We start from the raw sequence: 12607 nt of genomic DNA on the forward strand, positions 1-12607 counted from the left end.
GTGACGTTTACACACGATAGTATACGATCTGTCAATCTGTTGTATTTAAGCAACGTCTTCTATTGAATACTATGCTATACCAAACTGTTTACAGTTCATTTATACAGTTGATAACTAAGTGTTATTTTTATCATTTTATATTTCATATTTTCAATTTTTATGACTGTATAACTGTACATGTCATGTATACGCAGTTTATCCAATCCAATCCAATATTTCATATTATCAAATTGTATGACTGAATAACTGTACCCGTAATGTATACAAAACTGTTTACTGCACAATTAATTTCTAAATGTTAAACTTAGCCGAAGGAAAAAAGTAGTGTACAATACTACAGGAGACTGCTGTATAACTACAGTATTGAGTGTAGTCACGCAGTAGATTGCTGTGCGAGCGTGTGACATGCTGGCTGGCCAACATTGCAGTACGTGTTGCCGGGTGAAAACCGTGACTTTACGACTTTCCTACTGAATTGGATCCAAGATTGTATTCCAGAAATGACGGTCGCAGGATTTGGAATTAGTACATGCACCCTGGCGACAAGCCCCGCCCCGTCCCTTCCACTGTGTTTATCCACTAATTGGGCCACTTCCTATGACAGAGGCCAAACAAGGAAGGGAGGAATGCATGGCAAAGGGCCACTCCCACAAGCTAGCGTCAGGGCTAAGCGGGTGCTACTGCTGCTGATGGTGCCCAGAGATCAGGAAAGGGAATGAATAATGTCATCATCATCATACATTTCATTTAGAAGCACCTTTCAAAACTCTCAAGGTCACTTTACAGTCACACGATAAGTTCTTTCTGTGAGTGAGCAGCGGCAGCCACACGCGCCAGCGTTCACTCAATCCGGAAGTATCTCAAATAGATAGAAAGCTAGCTAATAAACAGCTAATAGCTAGATAGATTGCAAATAGATATCTAGCTAGATAGTAGATGAAATGTATTATTATTGTTGCTGTGTCGATTAGCTAGCTAGCTACCTAGCTATCTATTAGCCTTCTAGTTGGCTCGCTAGCTATCTAGCTAGCTGTCGTTTAGCTATCTAGCTGGCTAAATAGCTATCTATTACCGACTGTATCCGGTGACTGTATCGATTAGCTAGCTAGTTAGCTTTCCATCTATTTGAGTTACTTCTGGGTTGAGTGAACGCTGGCGCGTGTGGCTGGCGCTACTTACCCACAGAAAAGCTTATCCTGTGACTGTAAAGTGACCTTGAGAGTTTTGAAAGGCGCTTATAAATCAAATGTATTCTTATTATTAATATTCTGCAGGTCCTGGAATTCGAATGACAATGACAAAAACCCTGGCAAAAAATGAGTTAATGAGCAATGCATGATAAAAAAAACAGATTCATATAAATATCAGCAAAACCCCAAAAAATAGTTTGACTTTTTTGTACTTTTAGATCAGCAGTTAGCAAATGATTGAATGTTCTGGTCTTCAAAGTGTTCACACCGAAACACACAAACGTTTCCGCTTTTATCGCGCTACGCCAAAAATCAGTTTTACACTGCACCTTTTAATTAATGTTGTTGCTGTTTTAATCATCAGCGGCGTGGGAAGAAGCCTTTTTGTCTCCGATCGGTGCATTGGAATGCTAGTGCAAATTGGAAGGTCATCACAAGAATTGTGTTTACATTTGAATGCTATTTAGCAGATGTTTCCCAGCGGTCTCCAATCGAGCAGAGCATTCTGGGGGGAGACCTCTGACAACATTTTGGACTGTGGGAATTTTCCTGACCTTCGTATATTCGCTGGGAACAGAAACGGGGCTTTGAAGAGCTCAGAAAAGAGCATTTCAATTCCGGTGCAAATAGGAAATCCTAACGGTGTTAGCGCTTTGTTACGCCTTCAGCTGTTGTTAAATCAATATGTATGTAAGTAACGACCACCTGTACTTACGACCACCCCCCTTTTCCCCCAAAAAGTCTACGCCTGGTACCGCAACGCATAGGAAGGAAGGCGTACTACAATTTTGGCCAGCCAGCATGTCACACACTCGCACAGATATCTACTGCGTGAATACACTCAATACAGTAGTTATACAGTGCAGGTACCGTCTCAGCAACATCTCCTGTAGTAGTGTACACTGCTTTTTTCCTTTGGTGTCCGCCTGAGTCCGAGCGGGTGTGTTGGGCGGGCGACCTCTTCTGGCCATTAGCAGGGAGAGCTATTTTTCAACAGTCATAAAAATCAATAGTATGAAATAAAACGATAAAAACGACACTAAAACGCAAGTATACATTTTTATAAACCGTTTTGTACACATTACAGGTACAGTTATACAATAATAAAAATCAATAATACAAAATGACACTAAAAGTTATGAATGAACTGTAAACAGTTTCATAGTATTCATTAGAAAATGTTGCTTAAAAACAACAGATTGACAAACGTATACTATCCTGTCGTGTCAACGTCACGTCGGCCATTTTGAATGGATCTCAACTTACGACCGTTTTGTCGGAACGGAACCCGGTCGTAACTCGGATGTTACCTGTATCGTATTGTATTTTGTCAGCCACCCCCATTTCAAGCTCATATAACTCCCGTCTCATAACTTAAGAATGAACTCTTTTTTTCTGATGAAAGAAGAGTCTAAGGTTTCTAACGCTGTATTGAATAATAATGATAATACATTTAGTTTCTAAGCACCTTTCAAAACTCTCAAGGTCACTTTTCAGTCACAGGATCAGAATGTTTATGTTGTCCTTCAACTCAATATTGTGTGGGTCCTGGAATTGGAGTGACAAATGACAAATGACACTGGCGTGGACACATTTTAGCACATCGTCTGGCAGCGAATGAGTTAATTTAGAAAACATCAAACGGAAAGGCCGTATATAAACCAAAACATTTCATTCTCCGTTCCCTCAGATCTTCATCGTCCCTTCACCTCTATGTGCCCCCTGCCCATCTCACCACGACGGGGCGCAGAGCTTTCAGTCCCATTTTCAAGTCCCTCCTCAAAACCCATCTGTAAAATTGCTTTCAATGTCTAGTTCTATCTGCTATTTTATTATTTATCATTTTACTCATGGTTTTATTGTTGTGTGCTTTCTTTTTATGGTAAAGTGTCCTTGGGTGTTTTGAAAGGTGCTTGAAATTAAATGTATTATTAGGTAGGTATCACTATTTCATTTGCAGTGTTTTTTTTCTTGCCTTAAACTACCGTTATCAATTTTGCTTATATGCTACCTAGCTAGCTATTTACTATCTATTAGCTATCTGGCTAGCTATCTATTAGCTATGTGTCTATTTGAGTTACTTTCCGTTTAGTGGAAGAGTAGATGGTTTGAAAGGGGGGTAAAAGAAGTGATTCTTATAAAACAACAAAATCCTTCATTAAACCGGTCTGGTGGGGTGAGGTTCAATTTGGATCGTTCATACAATAGCCTGCTTAGGCAAAACAGGTTAGGCAACTTTCGCAATGCTGATGAGGGTCGTTATGCTGATGAGGTGATACCGGGGGGAGTGGGGGTAATAGGCCAGTCGCTAGTCAGGAATGTAGGAACAATCAGTGGGGCCACAGGGAGGGGTCCCCTGCCCCCCCAACCTGAGAGTAGGGACCTATCATAGCTGTGTCCGGCGCCACCATGTCTGGACATTAGGGATATATAAATTGGGCCGATACGACCAGTCAGACTTTAGTTCGCTGACGAAGCCTCTTGGATAGGAGGCGAAACGTCCGAAACCTTCACTTTTGTACAGATGACGGCTGAAGAAACCTTCTCATCGATGGACCACTCCTGTACGACTGAGAGCCTACACAGACGTTTCCGTTGAGTGAACGTTGGCGCGTGTGGCTGCCGCAGCTCACCCACAGAAAAACATCCGACAGTGACTGTTAAGTGACCTTGAGAGTTTTGAAAGGTGCTTAAAGATGGAATGTATTATTATTACAGTAAAGTCTCATTATATCGATATCCAAGGGAGTCCGAAAAATATCGATATAACCGGGACTATCGATATATCCGACCTTGTTTGCAGGTAATTTTCTCCGTGCGTGCATAGAAATAGTATCGATATAACCGGGACTATCCATATATCCGATATCGATATAACGAGACTTTACTGTATTATGATTATTCTGAGCAGTAACTAAAGGACCCATAGTGTTGACACATAAAGACAAACAAAAATGACCGATCATGGGTCCCAAAGAGACAAAAATGGTCCAAATGCAGCTGCAGTTGTTAAGAGTGACTATGAATAAACACAGAAGGCATTGCAATGGAGGAAGCAGAAGGAAGCAGCACGATGACGGGGACAGACACAAAGCCTTTCCTGTTGTCCCAAATAGCAGCAAGCGACGACAAACTTCCCGTCCTCTCAAGTCCCTGAGGAGGAAGTGAAGGAGGAGGAAGGACTCCCGGCTGCTCACACAGAGCTAACATTGTGTTAGCGTGGACAATGATACACAATGAGAGTGATGGCAACAGGATTGGTTGACGTCAATGACATTCTGGTCCCAGGCGGGTCCGAGGCTGCTTGCTATTTATCAGCCCCAAATAATACTTGATGTGATGCATTTATTGGCCAGAAGCACGTTTGTTATGTTCTTGTTCTTTATTGCTTTAGTTAGGGCAGTGTTTCACAACCTTTATGAAGACAAATCGAGATATGTAGAGAGCTAAATAGATAGATAGATAGATGGATGGATAGATGGATGAATGGATGGATGGATAGGTTGATATATATATATATATATAGGGCCGATACTACCAGTAAGACTAGTTCGCTGAAGAAGCATCTTGGATAAAAAGCGAAACGTCCGACACCTTGAAAGAAGTACCGATGACGGCTGAAGAAACCTTTTCATCTACTGTAATTAAATAAATAGTTAAATAAATACATAGATCAATACATAGATATAGATTGATAGATAGGTAGCGCTACAAAAGCTAGCTAAAAAGATCTTTAGCTAGCTATATTGTCTATCTGGCTAGCTAGCTATTAGTTATCAAGCTATCTATATAGATATCTACTTATTGGCTATCTATTAGCTAGCTGGCTAGCTTTCTAACTACTTGAGTTATTTCTGCGTTTTCTGCCGCTGCTCACCCACAGAAATGAAAAGATCCTGTGACTACAAAGTGACCTTGAGAGTTTTGAAAGGTGCTTACAAATGAAATGTATTCTTATTATAATCTGGTGGGATCGCAGACGACTCAAAAGAATGAGACTGGTCACTTGGCGGCGTGTTTTCGGGGAGAATGATGTGTGCGTCGTCATCCTGTATTGACTGGCGATTGCGCTAAAAAGCCCACAGACGGATGACGTGACAGAGGATGTTTGCATTTTCCTCCCAAACCACAAACAAGCCATTGTTCCACGGTTAAGCAGTAAGAAGTCGATAGAAACCAGAGCCACGCATGACACGCAGGCTAATAACGAGCTATGTGGTTAACACATCACTTGGCTGGCGAACTAGTTTTCGGCGGATGAACCAAACCACACGGCGCCACGGTGGCTGGCGGACTAGTTTTCCATACCCACTTTCTTTGAGTGCTGACGTGGTTTGTTCTTGAGTGTGGTACCTTTGCTATTATGGGACCGAAAAAGACCCCACCTAGTGTTAAGCTAAGCTAGTGTTAAGCCTAAAATAAAATACAATACAAAAGCCTAAAATACAAGAAAATTACGGTCGAGCCGAAGGAGATCATCGAAAAAAACCAACGAGGTACTACGGTAATAATAATAATAATAATAATAATAATAATAATAATAATAATAGTCATTTGTAAGCGCCTTACAAAACTCTCAAAGTCACTTTTCAGTCATAGGATACGTTTTTCTGTGGGTGAGCAACGGCAGCCACACGCGCCAGCCTTCACTCAACCCGTAATTACTCAAATAGATAGAAAGTTAGCTAGCTAGCTAATAGATAAGTCATAGAAAGCCAGCTAGCTAGGAATTAATCATCCCATTTCCACAGGCTGATTAATTCCTTACACGGAGCTTTGTCGCCATCTTCTGCCTCTTTTTTGGTGCAACATGAGGTTTTCAGACCAAAATACAGCAAAATGCATTGAGGTGATGGAAGGACTGCTACAATGTGTCCTTTTTTCGGTCAGGGGCGTTCCTTCGCTGACGTAACATGAGGACTCGTCACCAACTCAAAAACAAGACTTCCGGAATATTCAGCGCGAGTCTTAAAAGGTAAAATAGAGCTATATGCGGTGGAATCTTTGTCAAGTATAGTCAGTAGAAGTCATTTGAAGCCATTTGACAAATTATGGACACAACTTGTCCCGAGACGTCGGTTGTCCTTTAAAGAGGTACAAAGCGCAAACATGGACAGAAGCTGCCACCTTGTCAAAGGGAAAAAAACCATTGCCAGAGGCCTTGGCCAGTGCTTTATCGGCACCCAAGCATGAAAAGACACAACCCAAAAGAATTCGGGAATGGCGCTCGACGTCATATTTTCAGTTTCTGTACACATTTGTGAATGAGTTGATGGCAACGGCGTGTGGTAGGTTGCACCTGCCTGTATTTTCAGCCTGGCTCAGCATCAGGTCTCAGAACCACTCCCACTATTCAGAGACGAATTATCCGTTTCCCAGAAGAAGACAAAAAAACAGCGAGAGAGTAAAGCAGCTCACTAATTTGGGATGGACTTGATTGAGCCCTGAAGCCAAAACCAACGAAAGCGACATCCGGTAGGCTAATTCTAACCATAACACAGCCGACATGTGTTTTCCACTTCAAGTAGCCGATACCTTCTTCCATAGCAAGGAGAGCAAGGATGTATTTTTTGTGGCCTGTTCTGTGGCTTCCGGGCCCGCCAAGTGTGTATTTATAGAAGCCCGGCGGCCATGACACATGTACATCGACTGCTTGTTCTTTCGTTGGGGACGAGAGGCACTGAGTGACTCGCTGCTTTTGGACCATTGGGTTTGATTCAAGGGGGAACTAAAGGATGGTTGCCTTTTTAGTGTCGCAGATTCAATTGACTTCACAAGAAGCAACGGTGTGGCAGATAGAATTACAGAGTGCGGTGATACCTCAGCTCACAAACATAATTGGTTCCCAGAAAGTGTGCGTGAGACGAAAAGTTTGTCTTCTGAACATTTATCTCCCATAAGAAACCATTAAAATGAGAATCAACGAGTTCCCAGGTCCCCATAAAACGTCATTTTCTACTAAAGAAGCCTTCAAACTACACAAAATAGACCTTATTTTATGTGCAATAAATGTGCTATTGGATTGGAATTAAAGAAATAAACTGTACCGTATAATAAAGTGACCTTTGTGATGGTCGTTGATGTAGTTGCCTCTTGATGATATCCCAGTGAAGTTGCCGTGCTTTCTCTGAGATAATACCCTCACTCACACTGTCCCCTACTAGCTGCTTTTGTAAATCAACACAAGAGAGTCGAAGGTTTCTTACGTTGCATTGAATGTTGACGTAGTCCTAAAACTCAATATTCCGTGGATCCTGGAATTCAAGTGACAATGACAAAAACCCTGGCACTGGAGTGGACACATTTTGCCACATTGTCTGCCAGTGAATGAGTTCATATTCAGCGAAACAAATATTCTAAAATTTCCATCTATTTCACTTGTGTAACAGAGTACAGTATTCATACTCCACTATACCATTACGCTAAGTCGACCATTGCTACCATCCAGTGACAATTACCATCACAAAGGTGAATAAAACGACTTTATTGTCAAGTACAGTTTATTTCTTTGATTAGAATACAATATCACATTTATCATACATAAAATAAGGTCTATTTTGTGTAGTTTTAAGTCTTATTTGGTAGAAAATGATGTTTTATGGGGACCTGGGAACGGATTATTCTTATTTTAATGGTTTCTTATGGGAAATAAATGTTTGGCAGACGAACCTTTGACCTTACACACACTTTCTGGGAACCAATGAAGTTTGTAAGCTGAGGTATGACTGAATTGTTCTTGTTTTAAAGTGTGTGACGGCAACGGAGCAGCTGCAAGACTGCAAGACACATTCGGCAGCTGTCGTGGAATGCGGGCTGGCACAGGAAAGCCAACTCTTCAATTATTGCTGATGAAAACAAAATGGATGCTGTCTGCTGGCCACGCAGCTTCTAATTAGTGGCTTCCGTCTTCCTAATTGCTTTCTCGGCGTCGCCCCCTCACCCCGCCGCTCGTTCGGGGATCGGTCCCCCCATTGGCCGCGCCGCATTTAGCAGCTTTGTTTATCTTTGACAGAAGCCATACACCATAATCAAGGCGCAAAGTGAAGGTTTTCCAGACAGAGAATAGTCGAGGCTTTGCTTTTTATAGTTTTGGACTGTTTTCAGCTTTTAAAAGGGAATAAATGGGGACGGGCAGAGAAATTAACCACAGGGAAAGTCTGGAGGTTCACTATATGCCGGAGGACATGCTGCACATGCTGCTTATTATCCTTAATAGCCATTTTTAAAACATCTCCAGTCGGTTCAAAAGATGGTTTTATTTACTGTAGTTACACTAATAAGTCTGTGCAACACAGGATTAGTAATAACGTTGATTTTCTGCACCAATTGTACAACTGTTTTATTCTATCACCGATCAGTTAACATTGTTTCACTTGTTCCTGAGAGGTACCATTCAGGAATTAGATTACATTAGCCTTAATGATTGTTCTCCATATATATTTATTATGTCTTTTTTTAGAATCACAATCCCACAATTATGATGATACTAGTGCAGCGTGTTCTACCAGAGACAAATTCCATGTGTGTTCTACAATAGCACATTTATTATACATAAAATAAGGTATTTTATGTGTAGTGTTAAGGATTATTTCATGGAAAATGATGTTTTATGGGGACTTGCGAACGGATTATTCTTATTTTAATGGTTTCTTATGGGAAATAAATGTTCGGAAGACAAACTTTTCGCCTTACACACACTTTCTGGGAACCAATTAAGTACATAAACTGACGTATCACTGGAGTAGAATAATTTGAGTCAGTCAAGTCATTCAACGTTCAGCAGACCCGAACGACAGCGTGAGAAAGGAGAAAAATTGCGTTTGTGTGACTTAGCTGTCCCAATACCATGACGCTAAATTGACAAATGCTACCATCCAGTGACAACTACCATCACAAAGGTAAATAAAACAACTTTATTACACAGTTCAGTTTATTTCTTTCATGACAATACAATAGCACATTTATTATACAAAAAAATAAAGTACATTTATTGTAATTTTTAAGGCTTACTTCATAGAAAATGATGTTTTATGGGGACCCGGGAACGGATTATTCTGATTTGCACGGTTTCTTATGGGAAATAAATGTTCGTAAGACACACTTTTGGCCTTACATACACTTTCTGGCGACCAATTAAGTAGTTCGTAAGCAGAGGTATCACTGTGGTAGAAGAATTTGAGTGAGTCAAGTCATTCAACGTTCTGATTTACGTGATTTAGTGATGAGAAGGGAGGCAGGCTTGCAAAGCAGCACCCGGAGAAGCCATAAAGATGGCGGCGATATGCGAGAGGGGAGGAAATGGAGGGATTTCAACGTGTTTTCTCCCTCTCTCTGTCTGTTTACAATTACCATGCCGAGAATGAATCTTCCACGAATGACCGCTCAGCTGGCAGCCTCCCGACTCGTCGGGAACAAGGGAGCTATTAGTGGAGGAGTTAAAGAAGGAAGGAAGGAAGCGGCCAAAGCCAAAATGGATGGAAGGCCTTCGCAAGGGGGGAGAGAGGAGGTCTTATCCACACATCTCCCCGAGGCCAGGACCACAAGGAGGAGGAAGATAAAGGAGATTAGTTTGGGGTCTGTGGCCTGAAGGACTGTGGAGGATTTAGGCCAGGACCCCCCGCGGCCCCCCCGTAGCCCTTTGACATCAGAGTCCAGGCGTCCGCGTCTCCACCCAACCCCGCGGGCGCATTTCAACAAGTCGCACCCAAGAAATGAAGTGGAAAGCAATGGAAGTAAAGTGCAAGCAGAGTTTGCGCAGTTTAGCCGCTAATCGCTAACCGGCAGCCATCAGATGAAAGCAGCCATCGTTCATGTTGTCTTTTAATTAGAATAATAATAATAATAATACATTTCATTTCGAAGCGCCTTTCAAAACTCTCAAGGTCACTTTACAGTCACAGGGCGAGCTATTTTGTGGGTGAGCAGCAGCAGCCACACGCGCCAACGTTCACTCAACTCGGAAGTAACTCAAATAGATAGAAAGCTAGCTAGCTAGCTAATAGATAGCGGAGTCTCCAAGCCAAAGACCAGCAAGCTCAAGGACAGTTTCTGCCACCAGCCAGTCAGGAGACTCAACTCCCTCCCAGCCCTGCCCCCGCTGCCCCTTCCCACTGCCACATTCACCAAACTCTGAGTACACGTTACACGCTGTACTATCATCCTGAACTCTATTTTTTTCTCTTTTTTTTCCCTGCGAGACCTCATTTCAGCCTTCTTTTGTTTGTTTTTGCATTACTAGACTACCTCACTTGACATACGTCACTTGACATTGAGAAATGACATGTATTGTCTGTTGTCAATTGTCTGTCTTTTTTCGCCACATTATAAATGCCTTGCACGCTGGGTCCGAGAGGACATTTGTTCAAACGTATGTAGTATTCTCTGCAGTTGTACATGTACATATCTTTGTAGAGCATATATTGTATTAAACGTTTATTGTTCAGTTCAAATCAATGCAGGTTACTGATACAAGCCTTAAACATACTTATATAAGCCTTAAACCTACTTATATACACCTTAAACATACATTCCATACAAAATATAGCACTGAAGCAACTTACGAACAAATTCACCTTACGAACGACAGTTCGGAATGTATTTTGTTCGTAAATTGGGGAGCGCCTGTACTTTTATACACGTCGTTGCTTACTGTTGATAATGTAGAGGTAACATCCGACTTACGACCGGCCGTACTTACGACCGGCCGTACTTACGACCACGACCTCCACACCCTATTTAAGAAAAAATAATTCTATGCCTGCCACCGCAACGCGCTAGCGCGTAGGATAATTTTGGCCAGCCAGCCAGCCACCAACTCACGCTCGCACAGCAATCGACCGCGTGATGGCATCAGAGGGGGTGGGGGAATTTGCCAGTCATTTACCCCCCCCCCCCCCCCCCGAGTCTCTATTCAACATCTTGAATGGATTTCGACTTACGACCATTTTGACTTCCGGCCGCTTGGTCGGAACGCAACTCGGTCGTAAGTCGGATGTTACCTGTAGTTACTTATATAAGCCTTCACATCCATTCCATCCTAAATATAGCAACTTACAAACCTTTCATCATATCTCGTTCATGAATTGGGTAGCGTCTGTACTTCCTTTTTTTTACATGCACATATAACGATGAGAAGGTTTCTTCAGCCGTCATCTGAACTTTTTGAAGGTGTCGGACATTTCGCCTCCTATCCAAGAGGCTTCGTCAGCCAACTTTGACATTGATGGACCACTCCTGAGAGCTTACACAGACGTATGTACATATAACGTTTTCTTTTAACTTTAGCTGACTTTCCAGGAGCTCCTGTATTTTGTTTTTCTACTTCTTTCTTTCCTTTCATACCTTTGCTGCTGTGGAAAGCCAGACAGATAATGGATAGCTAGTGAGATAGCTGCGAGACTAACAAGGGTAAATCCAATCCACTGCTTGAAATGATCTGGTGCCGTTTGTCACGTTCCGTTAAAAGACAGACGTGAATATGCGAGTGAGGCGCAGGTTCCAATAAACAGCCCCTCCTTTTCACATGGCCATTCATCATCGTGAAAGAGGAAATGAAGCAAAGCTTCCGCCAAGAAGCAACAGGGGGCCACGAGAGGCGCAGTCTTTCTTTCCTGCTCTTGTTGTTGTTTCTCCACTCGGTTCGTTCGCTGACTAGCGCTAGCACAATAAGTCTTTGGATCTTGGATCTGGGAAACTGTGCAAACACCCTCATTACAATATGTGTCCTACTCGCTGTCCGTCGAGCAATGGCGGGCCGTGAAGGCCTGCAATGACTTCTCTGCTGGCCTAAAAATATCTGAATCACAGACTGATGTTAATTATATTTTGTCCATGAATTCTTACAAAGTCATTCCAAATTGTCTTTTAGCTTCCTTTAATTACTGTTATTATAATAATAATAATAATAATAATAATAATAATAATAATAATAATACATTACATTTTTAAGCCCCTTTCAAAACTCACTTAACAAAGGTCACTTAACAGTCAATGTTAGATGTTTTTCTGTGGGTGAGCTGCGGCAGCCACACGCTATCTAGCTAGATAGCCAGAGAGCTAATGGATAGCTAGTGAGATAGCTAGCAAGATAGCCACCCAGCTAGCCAGATAGCTAATAGATAGCTAGGTAGCATATAAGCAAAATTGATAACGGTAGTTTAAGGCAAGAAAAAAAACACTACAAATGAAATAGTGATACCTCGGGGTACGAACTTAATTGGTTCCCAGAAAGTGTGTGTAAGGTGAAAAGTGTGTATTCCAAACATTAATTTCCCATAGGAAACCATTAAAATGAGAATAATCCATTCCCAGGTCCCCATAAATCATAATTTTATACTAAATAAGCCTTAAAACTACACAAAATAACCTTCTTTTATGTATAATAAATGTGCTGTGGTATTGTAATGAAAGAAAATAAA

The 12607-nt window shown here is 41.7% G+C and overlaps 1 protein-coding gene across 2 annotated transcripts in view; it reads right to left on the minus strand.

Moving 5' to 3' along the window:
• Nucleotides 1-12607, minus strand: part of afg2a (AAA ATPase AFG2A) — an 88106-nt gene that overhangs the window by 27810 nt on the left and 47689 nt on the right. The gene's annotated exons all lie outside the window — the stretch shown is intronic.

Source organism: Hippocampus bargibanti, linkage group LG02, assembly GCF_051943395.1.
Source record: "Hippocampus bargibanti isolate YZ-2025 linkage group LG02, ASM5194339v1, whole genome shotgun sequence".
Taxonomy (NCBI): Eukaryota; Metazoa; Chordata; class Actinopteri; order Syngnathiformes; family Syngnathidae; genus Hippocampus; species Hippocampus bargibanti.